Genomic DNA, 15,800 nt, shown 5'->3' with positions numbered 1-15,800 from the left:
GAGCACAACATCGCCACAATCAATTTCAGAAAATTTTCTTCTTTCTTGTGCTTGCTGTTATTAACTCCACATTTCCCCATAGCCTCCCCTGCTGTGCCCCCACCCCAAGGAAGCATTAATCCAATCACTGAAACTGTAACTCTTTATGGAAGTAGAAAACTTCATCTTCCTTTGTCCGAGGAGCTAGTGGTTTCGAACTGCTGACCTTGAGGTTAGCAGCACAATGTGCCACCACTATGTCACTATGAACCACAGGGGTATTGCTAAGTTTAACTAGCTTTTAAATAATGTATTACATATGCAAGTATACTTTTAAAATTAATTTTCTTTTCTTTTAGTTTTATCTTCTTTTTTTTAAATCATTTTATTGGGGGCTCATCCAACTCTTATCACAATCCATACATACATCCATTGTAGGTCAAGCACATTCATACATTTGTTGCACTCATCACTCTCCAAGCATTTGCCTTTTATTTGAGCCCTTGGTATCAGCTCCTCATTTTCCCCCTCCCTCCCCGCTCCCTCATGGACCCTTGATAATTTATAATTTTTTATTATTTTGTCATATTTACACTGTTCAATGTTTCCCTTCACCCACTTTCCTATTTTCCATCCCCCAGGGAGGAGGTTATATGTAGATCCTTATAATCGGTTCCCCCTTTCTACCCTACCTTCCCTCAACCCTCTGGTATCACCACTCTCACAACTGTTCCTGAAGGGATCATCTGTCCTGGATTCCCTGTGTTTCCAGCTCTTATCTGTACCAGTGTACATCCTCTGGTCTAGCCGGATAGAGGAAAGTTATATGTTTCATCATTGCTACACTGCAGACTGACTGGCTCATCTCATCCCTGATACCCTTTTGTAAGGGATGTCCAGTTGCCTACAGATAGGCTTTGATCCCCAATCTGTACTCCCCCATATTTACAATGATATGATTTTTTGTTCTTTGATGCCTGATACCTGATCCCTTTGACATCTCGTGATCACACAGGTTGGTGTATTTCTTCCATGTGGGCTTTGTTGCTTCTGAGCTAGACGGCTGCTTGTTTACCTTCAAGCCTTTAAGACCTATATCTTTTGATAGCCGGGCACCATCATCTTTATTGACCACTTTTGCTTATGCACCTGCTTTGTCTTCAGCGATCCTGTCGAGAAAGTGTGCATCATGGAATGCCAATTTAATAGAACAAAGTGTTCTTGCATTGAGGAAATACTTGAGTGGAGGTTCAATGTCCATCTGCTGCCTTAATAGTAGACCTATAAATATATGCACGTAGATCTATTTCCCCATCCTCATATATAAATATATTTACAGATGCACGTGCCAGTGTTTAGACCTCTATAAATGCCCTTTGTCTTCTATTTCTTCCTATTTCCTTATACTTTCCTCTTATCCCACTATCATGCTCAGCCTTCATTTGGGTTTCAGTGATTTCTCTCGGTTACATTGCCCTTGTTCAATCCCTACCAGGCCTCTCACACCTCATTGCCACTGATTTGGGGTCACTTGTTGTTCCCTTGTCCCTGGGTTGGTCAACAACACTTCTTTTCCCCCACCTCCTCCACTCCCATGTCTCCCCAGAACCATCAGTCCCATTGTTTTCTCCTCCAAACTGTTCATACAATCCATCTTATCTAGATAGACCTGCAGAGACAGTAATATGCACAAAAAACATAGCAAAACAAAACGACAAAAGAAAACAAAACGACGACAACAAAAATATCCAATGACAAAAAAACAAAGAAATAGAAAATAAAACGAAAAAAAGAGAAAAACTATAAATAGTTCAAGTTCTGTTTGTTGACCTCTAGGAGTGTTCTCCAGTCGAATTCGATGGGGTGTCATGCCCTGACCTCAAAGTCTATCCTTGGCACTCCCTCGGGACCTCCCTGCTCCCCCGCTGCTCTGCCACTCTCCCTTAGTGTTTTGCCTCGGTGTGGTGGGGTCAGACAGGGCCAGTCCTGACACTGTGTCTCCAGTGCTGTCCCCATAGAGCCATGGGTCACCAAGGAACATCGTGTCTCATAGTGGGGCCAGCCATATGGTCCACTCTGTGCATTGGCTGTTCTGAGCAGGGATATCATCCTCTAGGCCTGGTGAGCCAGGATGTGCTCCACTCTCTCCTCCTCCCCATTCATTTGCTCCTGTGTGCTCTGATCAGACATGCCCCTCTCCCTGAGCTGCAGCTTTGGTGTTGCCCTCTAAGGTAAATCCTTCTGGGGTGAGGGACGACTGTCTACAAAGTTGGGATTGGGGCCGGAAAATTAATTTTCATATTTCTATCTTTTGAAAAATTTAACTTTTCAGTTAACACCAGGAGTAGGGTAAGTCAATCAGGAATAAAATTTAAAGTCATTCTAAAATTTTAGTATCAAGATCAGTGCTATTTAATATCATCTTTAAAAAATAAAATTTAACCCCAAAAGTCCAAGTTCAACCAGACACAAAAATTTCTTTTAATCATTTTATTGGGGGCTCATGCAACTCTTATCACAATCCATACATCCATCCATTGTGTCAGGCACATTTGTATATTTATTGCCATCATCAGTCTCAAAACATTTTCTTTCTACTTGAGCCCTTGGTATCAGCTCCTCAGTTTTCCCCTCCCTCCCTCATGAACCCTTGATAATTTATAAATTATTATTATTTTTCCATGTCTTACACTGTCCGATGTCTCCCTTCACCCACTTTTCTATTGTCCTTCCCCCAGGGATGGGGTTTTATGGAGATCATTGTGATCGATTTCCCCTTTCTCCCCCACTTTCCCCTCCCCCTCCTGGTATCACTACTCTCATTATTGGTCCTGAGGGGTTTATCCGTCCTGGATTCCCTGTGCTTCTAGCTCTTATGTGTACCAGTGTACATCCCCTGGTCTAGCCGGATTTGTAAGGGAACCATTAGAGAACTAGAGGAAAGTTGTATGTTTCGTCGGTGTCATACTGCACCCTGACTGGCTCATCTCCTCCCTTAGACTGTCCTGTAAGGGGATGTCCAGTTGCCTACAGATGGGCTTTGGGTCTCCATTCCACACTCCCCCTCATTCAAAATGATATGTTTTTTTGTTCTTTGATACCTGATCCTATCGACACGTCGTGATCACATAGGCTGGTGTGCTTCTTCCATGTGGGCTTTGTTGCTTCTCAACTATATGGGCAACATAAAATTTTAAAATAAAGACAGGCTCCTACACTATACTGCAAGCAGAAATGGAATACAGGTCAATGAATAAAAAGATCTCACTTGCAATTTTTTTTCATGATATTTGACCCATCTTGAAAGAAGTTAGCAAATTGCTCTGTTTTCTTTTTCTTCATCGTCCTATTTTTATCTTTGGGGATTCAGATAAACTTTACCAGTCAATTAGTTTTCCATTCAACTCATACATTTTGTTTCCTGACTTGATCGCAGTCCCCACAATATATAACACCACTCTCCCCTTTTCCTCCCCTTGCCTACCATTTCCTATCATTATTCTGGGTCAGAGGCTAACCTATTGATCTTGTGTGGTGGATAGATCTAATACATCTCCCTATTGTTATGGTCCACCGTAAGCACCTCTCTATTGCTTGACTGAAGAATCATGCGCCAGGGGTGAGTTCAGTCCCAGGTTTGAATGATGACTAAGGACCATTTTCTCTGGCATCCCACAAGTGCCTATCAGACCAGTTAGCCCAGCCTTTCTCACTGAGTTTTGTTCCACATTTGTCTTCTACTCTATCCAGAACCTTCTGTGTGATCCCTTCCGGAGAGTTCATCCGTGATGGCCAGGCATCACCTAGTTCTTCTTCATGCTTCTTTCAGCGGAATAGTGAGAAGCTGTCGGCTGCCCCGTGGCAAGTTGTCTTCAATACTAAAGAATAGCAGGGGTGTGTCCATTTCTCCATCGGCGGGGGAGGGCATTTGTGGGGAGGGAGAAGAGAGCCATGTCCCTAGAAAAGGCTACTTTAGGCTATTTGGTAAAGTGGGTCAAATGAAAACAAAGAATGAGACGGATTGATCCATAGCCTAAACAATGGGTTCAAACATAACCAAGATCAAAACGATGTCACCGAACGAGCCCATGTTTTCTTCTATTGTACAATGTTGCTGTTAGGCGCCGTCAAGCCGGCTCCGACCCATAGCACCCCTCCACACAACAGAATGCAGCAGGGCCCGGTGCCGTGCCTTCCTCGCCGCTGTTCCCATGCGGAGCTCATCCATGCAGCCACTGTGCTAACCCGTCTCCTGGAGAGCCTCCCTCTGTCGCACCACCCCTCCACTAGATCAATCCCGGCGTCCCTCTCCAGTGACTGCTCTCTCCCGACAATACAGAGGACAGAAAATGAAGGACCCAGCCCCCCACTTCTGAGGAGGAAGCCCTTGGAAACCTATGCTTGGCTTCCAAGCGCTTTTCAATGATCGAAAGCCTAAACAAAGGAAACGGAACAGCGTCGGAAGCTACTACTGGCAGACGGGCCTCAGGTCCAAGGGCACTCGGAATGTGACTGAAGAGATGATTTGTCACAGCGGAGTTGCCCACGGTGACGTGTGGCCCCTCAAGGCTGAGGGAGTGGAGGCGTCCACTGAAACAAGAGGCAGAAAAGAGATGACTTTGGACGTTGTCAGAGTGGAAAATATGCGCCAGAACAAGCTGGCCGTCCCGGCGAGCTCTGGTTCTCACAGGTTCCGCTGCCTAATAAACTGCAGGCTACGCCAAGGAGGTCAGGACGGGCCCCTGTATTCATGTCTAATCTCCACGCCAAGCAAGCCAAATCGAGGCTCGGTAGATGCTCGGTAGTTCATGCCACCAAATGGGTTTATTTTGACCTCATGGCAAAGTGAAACTTGAAGCTTTCTGATATCTTTCAGCAGTTTTATTGGTACATAATCCACCTGTCATACAATTCAATCAGGCTTTCAGGGTGTTTTGATTTATACGTAACAGATAAGGAGTTGTGAAGTTGTCATAACTGATTCTTGTTGAACCTTTTTGATACAGTAAGCATTGGACACAATGATGAACATATTTTTCATTTAGTGTTCTTTCCAGCTGTACAGCTGGGCACCATTACTGTCCTCGTATTTTTGATGTGAGGGAACAGTGACCAAGAAGAGGCCATCAAGAATAACTGGAGCGCCAGAGCGCCAGATTAAGCCTAACTTCAGAGCCGAGACTTATCTTGATAGATGCAAAAAATACCAACAATGGTGACAATTGCGGATACGTTTTCTATTTCACACATGTGACCCAGGTGTCTGACACCAGGCTTAAGTTTGAAAAATTCACACCTTCTCCATTGACCTTGCACATTTGTAGGTGCATCTCTGATGGAAGGGTCTGTTTCCCCACCACTTGCTCGTGGGGGGCATTTTTCACGTTCTTGTTGCGAGGGGCCATCGAGTTCGTCCTGACTGAGAACGACCCGACGTACAATGTACAACGGAATGAAACAGCTGCCTGGTCCGCATCACCACCACAACTGTGATGCTGGAGGCCAGGGTTCCAGCCCCAAAGGAACCTCATAACAGAGATATATATAGCCTGTCAAATGGAGTCACGTCCGCCAGTGTGCGTGTGCGTGTGCGTGTGTGTGTGTGAGAGAGAGAGAGAGAGAGAGAGAGAGAGAGAGAGAGAGAGAGAGAGAGAGAGAGAGAGAAGAGGGAGGGAGGGAGGGAGGGAGGGAGAGAGAGAGAGAGAGAGAGAGAGAGCAGGGCTATGTGTGGAGATGGTGGTTGTGTTAAGACTTGTTGATTATAGTTGGCTCTGGTTTCTCATGGCTTCTTCGTCCTTCCTAGCTCCACTTCCTCTGCTCTCTGCCGTTTCCCATGGAGACCTTGAAAGGACCAAGTCCCAGGTGAGATTTGCTTTGCTTCTTGTTACCCTCCTTTGTTCTCTGTTGGATTTCTTTTTTTAAGACTTACAGAAGGCCACTACTAAATTGCGAAAGAATGAATAAGGAACAGTCGCGACGCAGGCAAATAAGGGAAGGATCGAAAGATCTTAGTTGGAGTTACCAGAAGCTGTCAGTACACAAATGATACTGTCCGGCTATTGAAGTAAAGTGGACGGGGCACTTTGTTTGGAATCTTGAATGCTAAAGCCCATGTGAAAGATAATTCAGTGTGAGGTTGGCTCTGGGGATTAAGAGGCTCAACTCTCCTGAGATCTAGGTCTGGTGTTCCACTCCCCGCCGTCTTCCCCATTTTAGGAAATAACAACATGGAATCGTTGTTTTTTAATCTCCTCTCCTTCACGTCAGAGCTTCAGCAGGAACCATGGATTCTTCTTGGAACTTCATGAATGCGTCTGCTTCTCATAGACCTCGCCACGAACTGCCTGCCTTGGCCCTTTTTGCCTTGACCAGCGCAGCAGCCTCCTCACCATTTCTCCTGTCCTCCTTCTCTGGATGGGTGCTGTTGAGTTGAAGCCAGCTCACAGTGACTCCAGGAGACAGAAGAAAATTACTCCATAGAGGCTGTGTTGGTCTGGGTAGACCAGAGAACCAAATTCATAGACATTCATATGTGTGTAAGAGAGAACTTTATATCAAAGAGCAATCGTACATTCCAGCCCAGTACAGATCAAGCCCATAAGTCTGATATTAGCCCATACGTCCAATACGAATCTATAAGTTCCTCTTCAGACTCACGAAATACATGCAACGACACCCAATGCAGGATGATCATAGACCAGTAGGTGAACGGTCTTGTGGGTCCAATGGCGGTGCAAGCAACTCAGCACAGATATGGGTCTCCACGTGGCTCGTCCAGCTCCAGGATTCTAGCAAAGCTCCATGTGTCTCGTCATCAGGAATACAAAGCAGAGAGTGTATCTGTCCTGCCTCCAGCGAGCTATTTATACCTGTAGCATCTCCACATCAGGTCATCAAGCAGTGATCTGATTGACAGGCTGAACTCCACCCCTTCACTCTTAATAGTCTCAAGTTGGCACCAGATTATGTAACTACCACAGGGGTGTTCTAGGCTATAATTTCGACAGGAACTGATTGCCTATGCTTTCTCTTATAGAGCAGCTGGGTGGGTTTGAACTGCTGAACTTCTAGTTCCCAACTGAGCGCTTAACGATGGCACCACCCTTCAATCCTCCCAACAGCTCACTCTTCACATAGTGGTCCTTGAAGACAAACAAGCAGCCATCTACCTGAGAAGCAACAGAGCCCACATGGAAGAAGCACACTAGCCTGTGTGATCATGAAGTATCATTGGGATCAGGTATCAGGCATCAAAGACAGAACAAAGAATCATATCAATGTGAATGAGGAGCAGGGTGGAGTGGAGACCCAAAGGCCATCTGTAGACAATTGGACATCCCTTACAGAAGGGTCACAAAGAAGAAATGAGTCAGGGTGCAGTATAGCACCGATGAAGCATACAACTTTCCTCTAGTTCTTTATTGCTTCCTTCTGCACCCCTCCACCCCGACTATCATGAACCCAATTCTACTTTTTTTAAAAAAATCATTTTATTGGGGGCTCTTATAACATCAACTGTAATCAAGCACATGTTTACATATGTTGCCATCATCGTTTTCAAAACATTTTCTACTTGAGCCCTTGGTATCAGCTCCTCTTGTCTCCCCTCCCATTCTCATGAATCCTTCATCAATTATATATTGGCAGCATGATTCCATATCTTACACTGTCCACTGTCTCCCTTCACCCACATCGTCCTCATCTCTTCGTCACTGCCGGCCTCTTACGTCCTTGCTTAGCATTGCCTCTAGTTTGCTATGTTCAAAGACCAAGCCACGCCTGCCTGCTTCTCTGAACAGGCCAGGGTCATTTCCATCACAGAACCACTGTTCAGTCTATTCTGTCTATCCCTTCTGCTCAGCCTGCTCTTTCCTCAGACCCTCGCAAGTTTATCCCCTCCCCACCTTCCTATTCATAAGGTCTCCGCTGGAGCGTCTTTCTGCAGAAAAGCCTGTTCCGATAGTTTTATCCAAAATGTTGTTGATTTCTGGCATGAACGTTGTCCTGCTTGCTGCTTAGCACGGGTCTCTAACAAAACGCGAAGACGACATCATTAGGCATTCATTCTAAGGGTCCCAGCTGCCCTCACGCGAGGCAGCAAAAGCCTCCAGCATGCTGGGCTCCACGTTCAAAAGAAGAAAAAGCAGGCGATGTCTCCAGCATCACATCTCTCCAGAGGCCCCTGGGAGCAGGGCCCCGCTGTCCCCACTTGCTCTGCGAGCTCTCACCACCTCATCCCTAACTGTGACTGCACCTGCAGCCGCCGCCCTGGGTGTCACGTGACCCGCTGCTAATGGCATCGGGACAAATGAGGTTAAGCGCACTGAGCTTTACAATTCTCTTAACTGAAATTACCGTGTGCGATACAGTGTCATTTCTCTTTTTTTCCTTTTCACTTTATTGGGGGCTCATACAACTCTTATCACAGTCCGTACATCCATCCATTGTCTCAAGCACGTTTGTTGCCGTCATCATTTTCAAAGCATTTTCCCTCTACTTGAGCCCTTGGTATTGGCTCCTCATTTTCTCCCCTTACTCCCCTTACCTCCCTCCCCCATGAACCCCCTGATAACTTACAAATTATTTTGTCATGTCTTTCACTGCCCGACGTCTCCCCCAACCCCCTAGTCTGTTGTCCATCCCCCTGGGAGGGGCCATAGGGAGATCATTGTGATCAGTTCCCCCTTTCTCCCCCCACCTTCCCCTTCCCCTTCTGGTATGGCTCCTCTCAATATTGATCCTGAGGGGTTGATCTGTCTTATATTCCCTGTGTTTCCAGCTCTTATCCTTACCCCTGTGCATGCTCTGGTCTAAACAGTTTTGTTGGGTAGAATTAGGGTCATGATCGTGGAGGGGGGGCGTTAAAGAACCAGAGGAAAGCTGTATGTTTCATCGGTGCTATGCTGCACCCTGACTGGCACGTCTTCTCCCTAAAATTCTTCTGTAAGAAGGTGTCCAATTGCTTACAGATTGGCTTTGGGCCTCCACTCCGCACCCCCCCTCCATTCACATTATGATTTTTGGCTCTGGGTCTTTGATGCCTCATAACTTATCTAATTGACACTTTATGATCATACAGGCTGGTGTGCTTCCTCCATGTGGGCTTTGCTGTATCTCAGCTAGATGGCCGCTTGTTTATCTTCAAGCCTTTAAGACCCCAGACACTATATCTTTTGATAGCCAGGTACCATCAACTTTCTTCATCACATTTTCTTATGTACCCACCTTGTATTCAGTGATCTTGTTGGGAAGGTGAGCATCTCAGAGTGCCAGACTATTAGAACAAAGTGTTCTTGTGTTGGGAGAGTATTTAAGTAGGGTCCCAATGTCCATCTGCTTCCTTAATACTAAACCTATAAATATAGGTACGTAGATATATTTCCCCATTGTCATATATAAATATATTTACATATGTATATGGCTGTATTTAGATCTCTGTAGATGCCGTTGCCTCCTTCTTCCTTCCTCTATTTCTTCTTACTTTCCTCTTGTCCCATTATCATGCTCAGCCTTCATTTGGGTTTCAGGAATTCCTCTCGGTTACATTGCCCTTGATCCAGCCCTACCAGGCCTCCTACACCCTCCTTGCCACTGATTTTGGATCACTTGTTGTTCCCTTGTCCCTGGGTTTGTTACCACCCACTTCCTTTCCTCCACCTCCCCGTCTCCCATGCCCTCCCCCACAACTGTCGTCCTGTTGTTCTTTCTTCCAGGTTGTTTATGCTGTCTATCCCATCCAGGTAGACATGCAGTGACAATAATATGCACAAACACAAGACTGAGCACAACGAAACAACAATAGAAAATTAAACAATAGCTACAACAACAAAAAGGTAACAACAAGCTTATAAATAGTTCAAAGTCTATGTGTTGTCCTTTACAATTGTTTTCCAGTCGAGTCTGATGAGGCGCCACGCCCTGGCCTCACATTATATTTTTGGTGTTCCCTGGGGACTTCATTGCTCTGCTCCCCTTGCTGCTCTGTTGCAAACCCCCCAGTGTCTCACTTTGTTGTGCTGGGCTCAGGGTGGGCACAATTCCTGCTGTGTGTCTCCAGTGTTGTATCCCATGGTGCTATGGGTCATTGATGGACATTGTATCTTGTGGTGGGGCTGGCCCTATGGTCCTCTCTGTGCATTGGCTGCTCTAAGCAGATATACTGTCCTCAGGGCTTGGTGGGTCGGGATGTGCTTCACTCTTTTTTCCTCCCCACTTGTTGGCTCCTCTGTGCTCTGATCAAACACGTCCCTCTCCTTGAGCTGTAACCCCAGTGCTGTCTTCGGAAATGAATTATTAGGGGGTGGAGGGGGGCTATCCACTTAGTTGGTAAGGGGCCAGCCCCTCAGGCCTTAGAGTGGCATTTCTTAATATGGCTTTTCTGTGTACATTTCTGTAATGCTCACAAAGTGATTGGGTGGCATTATGCAAACAGGGCACATCAAATATTAACAGAAGAGATGGGTCTGCTTTAGGTGCCACTTCCCTGGCTATAAAGATGAATCATCTCGGCAGGGAGAAATCCCAGGACTATTGAAAGTGGGGTACTTTTGAGATTTTTGCCTGAAGTGGCCAAGTTCAAGTCCAGAGGCACCAGACTCTGCAGCAGGGATACCATAAGACAAAGCAAAAGAGCCAGGTAGAGACTCAAGGCCAAGGCGAGGAGATCGTGAAACAGAACAGCGGAGCAGTGCTGAGACTATGAGACTTTGAAGAAGAGCAGTGAGCTGGCTCTCTGGCCAGCAGAGGTCCAGGGACCATGTGGCTGAGAAGCGGGGCTTGGAGACAGACTTGACTAGAGCTGAGTTTTGACATTCCTTTTGTTCACAGGTATGTTTCAGGGTTCACAACTGAATACTCACAAGAAAATTGGAAATGGGCGCTCTAGTTGGCCTTCGACAGGCATGTTACCTAGTGGTCAGGAGCATGGCCCAAGAGTTTACTGAACCGAGACTAACTTCCTGGCCCAGCTTTTACCAGCTGGGTGATTTTGAGCCAGTTTTATCCACTGATTCTGTTTTGCTGCTTTTGGAAATCTACCTCCTGATATCAATCTCCTTACATGTTTTATAGGCTTTCACAGAGCAAATTTTGCCATTACTGTGTCATTTCTCACAAATGAGGTGTCAGGGCACCAGACCAGATGTGATCTTCAAGTTGGAACAAGGTGGGGAGCCCTGGACTGAGAGGAAAGCACTGCCAAGGAGGCAATGTCCTGGTGAGTCCTTCTCCACCTGGCAGCTGAGAGACAGTGGAAATCTGTGAGGGGTTCCTGATTGAGAAAAGTAGCTTCAGAGGCCCCCAAAGCTAAACCCACTGTCATCCAGCCACTTTTGACTCAAGCGAGCCGATAGGTCAAAGGATAACTGCCTCATAGCACTTCAGAGACAGCAAAGCATGGTAGAAGCAGACTGCCTCATTTCCCCCAGCTTGGAGCGGCTGGTGGGTTTGACCCACCAACCTTTCCATTAGCAGCCCAAGACTTCACCCACTATGTTACCAGTGCTCCTTTCCTGAGGCCGAGACCCCTGAAAATGGGCAAAGGAAACTTATTGAGGGTGCCAAACACAAGAACAAACCCTTGGGGGCATCAGTCCTCACGCTGGTCTCTCTAGCTTTCTGAAACGTGAAAGACACAATACCCGCTCTTTGCTGTGTGTTGTCTTCCAGCCCTATGCCCATCACTGGTGACTCTGTTTCCCCATGAGTGTTTCTTACACAAAAGCCGTCATCGTTGTCATCATCTCCTTTAGCGCGTTTGTGTTAGTCCGGGTAGACGAGAGCAACAAATTCATAAACACGCATATGTGTCTAAGAAAGAGGGTTTGTACAAGAGCAAGTGAATGTTGAGAAAACAGCCCAGCCCAGTCCAGATCAAGTCCCTAAGTCCAGTATTAGCCCATATGCCTGATAACAACCTGTAAAGTCCTCTTCTGACTCAGAAAACACATGCAATGATGCCAAATGCAGGAAGATCACAGGCCAGTGGGTGGGAAGTCTTGTGGATCCATGGGCGGTGTAAGCATCTCAGCGCTGGCAGGGGTCTCCATGTGGCATCTCTGGCTCCTGAGGTCTGGCTCCATCAGCCTCTCTCCAGGTGTCTTCTCCACAGGGATGCCTTGCAGGGAGTGAGCAGAGAAAGAGAGTGTGTCTCCGGTCTCCAAGGAGAAATACAGGAGTTCCCAGAATCCCCAGGAGAAGGCCATGCCCACCCAGAGGCCTCATTGGCTATATCCTGATTGACAGACTAGACTCCACCCCTTCACTCTTAATCCTCAAACTGACTCCAGATTCTGTAAGGACCGTGCCATTCCAGCTTGTCCAGCTGCGTCCTTCCTTCTAAAATGTTGAACGCTCCTGCTCTTTCTGGTTTCTTCCTTGGTCCCTCCTCTCATAGCTCGGGCCTCATGTTATATGTTGGAAGGAGTCCCTTCTTTATCTGTTTATCCCTGGGATCCCATATAGGCTCCCCTCCTTCCCTTAGCCTCCTGGCTTTTGGTATCACTGCTGCTTGGGTGTGTTTGGCTGTTCTGACCCCCTTGCACAGCACATGAGAACTCCTGCACATGAGGAACCCTGTGAGTGTGATAAATGTGGGGAAAGATTCACTACGTGGTCATACCTTTTACTACGGGATAGAACTCATATTGATGGGAAATGCTGCCAATGTCATGCACGTGGGAAAGGTTTTGTTCAGAAGGTACGACTCACGGTGTCTAAAGAAATTCCTAGTGGAGAGAAGCCCTTTAGTTGTCCTAAGTTCGAGGAAGCCTGCAGGGATCACGCATCCCTCGATCATCACATGAAAATCCATAATGATGAGGAGCACTGTGTACGCCGTGAGTGTCGGGAATCCTTTCGCTGTCAGTCATGGCTCATCAAACAGGAGAGCTCTCACACCAGAGAAAAACCCTATGGCTGTACGGAACGTAGAAAAGCTTCTTCCTCAATAGGGTGCTTCCTACAGATACGGAAGAGACGGTATCCTATGGAAAAGCCCTGTGAGCGGACTCCATGTGTACAGCCTTCATTGCCAGCTCCGGCTTCACGTGAGAACCTGCGCAGGAGGTAATCAGCGTGGCCCCTCTTTCTCCCAGAATAGACGGCTCACTGCACACTGGTGAACACAAGCTCAGCAGGGAAGCCTTTCGTGTATGAATTGGTGAAAACACACGACATAAATCGACAACATAATAGACACAATTTAACCATTACTCTATTAAATAATATATGGGGGGTGCCTCAGTAGTAGAGGGCTTTGTGTCATTTTAAGGTTGCTAACTCAATAAAGCCATGCCTTGTTGTATTGTGCTTCACAGATGTTGCTGTTTTCAACAAAGTGAAGGCTTATGGAAACCTAATTTAATTTATTAAGGAATCGTGTGCCTGATTTCTATCACCTTTGTCTCGTATATACCATAAAGCTTCAAAAAGTGTAGATTGTGGAATGTTTCTATGAAAATTTGAAGCCTCATTATTTCACACACGCATAAAAAGAACAAAAAAAGATAGAACCAATATCATTGGGCGAGGGCCATATACTCAAAAATATGACATCCAGTAACCTGTGAAAGTAGTATTTTTGGAGGAATGTTTTCCTATGCAGAAAATGTTTGATTTTCAGCTGCATTTGTATTCATTTAAAATTTATTGTCTAAAATGTGTGTGTATTTCCTTGATTGTCTAAAATGTGCATGTATTCATAATGCCCTATACTTATAAATATTCAAGTTACAATTATTTTTCTAAAATATATGAATCTATGCATCTCTAGCCTACATTTGTATTAGTCTCTCTGGATAACATTAATAATTTTAAATGTCCTAATGCTTTTGCTTAATAAAATGACATAAAGAAATAGACAAATTGGGATTGTGCCTTAATTTATAGGCATGTTTTAATCTCAATGGTGCTGATAAGACTTGTTCCTCAGCACAGGGTTGCCATAAACTTTTAATTTGTTTAACACAGCAACATCTGTGAACCTCGATAATAACAAGGCATGTCTGCATTGAGTTAAAATCCTTAAAATGACACAGAAGCCCTCTACCTTTGATCTACATTCCCCACCCCCTTAGTTCTTTACTAGTCTTGGCCTAGAGCAGTGGTTCTCAACCGTCTTAATGCCAGGACCTCTAATAAAGTTCCTCATGTTGCGGTGACCACCCCCCCAACCATAAAATTATTTTCATTGCTACTTCATAACAGAATTTTGCTATTGTCATGAATCAGGCAACCCCTGTGAAATGGTTGCTCGACCCCCAACAGGGTCAGGACCCACGGGTTGAGAACCACTGGCCTAGAGAGAAACATGGCATGCTGTAATTTGAATAATTCAAAATAGGTTAATAAAGTAACTATATTAAAATGTTGTGGTGAGGGTGGCAGGAAAGCCCATAGACTAATGCCAAATGAAGGCTAGTACACGTGAGTTCAATACCATCCGTGGGCTTGTCGGAGTGAGAGCAGACTACAGTTAAAGGTCTCAGAGGACGTCATGTGGACAAGAAACTGGCGGCAGTCCTGCGGCTTCACTTCACTCCTTACACTGTTGTTGAAGCTTCTCTTTCACAGAAGCCCAGTGCGAGGGAGTCTTTCCCTGTGCAGCGCTTGGGCCTTAAGATACTCTTGAAAATCCCGTGTTTCCTATTTAGGAGCTGTGTGCCCTTGAGGAATTACCGCCGTTCTTGTGAGCCTCAATGTCTGTTGGGAGCCGATAGCCATTAAGATCCTGGCCTCAGACACGTAGCAGAAACTTGGCCGCTTTCTAACAGCAAGGCTTTGTTTCCTGCCCAACTTTGCCCTCACATTCCAAGCTACTGTAGCATGAGCAGTTCCGATAACTGACCTTGTTGCCATTAGTCAAAGTACTGAGCACCCATTGAACTGCAGACATACCATATTAGGAACATAGTGATAAGTTCACCCGTACGTCACCACGATGTCTTTGAGTACTGTTGCGCACCCTTTGTACCTTATTGGGAACATGTGGCTGATTGGTTGTTACACAGTGTGCTTCATTGGAATATGTGCCTCCCACTTCCTTCTCTGTTGTGAATATATACCCAGAGGTTTGGCAAAATAAACGGGCTTGATCAGCACTTGTCTTGCCCCATGTCTCTCTTTCTTTTTCCCATCCAGGTTCGTTGCCCCTCCGGGTCACTGCGTGAAGGTCTCGCTGGACGAGACCCTAACAAATGTCCTCATATGGAATAATGTCGATGACTACAGTCGGATGGGTCTCAATGTCGAGGCATGGCACAAGGAGAAGGTTTACTTGCTAAAAAACATTTGTAACAGAATCATATTTTACTTATTGGTCTGAATGGAGAGCACGGAACCCCTGAGATGATGACCCCACAGGTCAGGAATAACTCGCCCCTGTGGCTCAATTTTCAGCAGAACAAAGATGCTAGGAAGGTAAATGCTACTTAGAAAAACCTACCCTTTGAGTTCAAAAGGGCAGCATTTGCCCAAGGCCAAAGTTTAGCAGGCAAGGAGGAGCAAAGTTACACAGTGGAATTGCAACCAATTCTGTGAAACAAAACATGTATGAATGTTTGAATGGAAAACGGATTTAGTCTATAAACTTTCAACCAATTTACAATTAAACTTTTTCCCCCTTCTTAAGTAAATGGGGTCATTAGATGGGCTTCTCAGTAAATACAAATAATTCCAAATAAAGTCATTTAGGGGAAGTAATGGCATAAAATCATCACGGTTATCTGGGTACATTAGTCTTATCATGATGGAAAACAGCAGTTTCCTTGGGTGATTGTAATATGCACAGAGGTTGTCATGCATCTTCAGACATCAGCATGATC

The sequence above is a fragment of the Tenrec ecaudatus genome, chromosome 18 (assembly GCF_050624435.1).
Source record: "Tenrec ecaudatus isolate mTenEca1 chromosome 18, mTenEca1.hap1, whole genome shotgun sequence".
Lineage (NCBI taxonomy): Eukaryota > Metazoa > Chordata > Mammalia > Afrosoricida > Tenrecidae > Tenrec > Tenrec ecaudatus.
The sequence above is the reverse complement of the archived record's forward strand: the minus strand, read 5'-3'. Positions refer to the sequence as shown.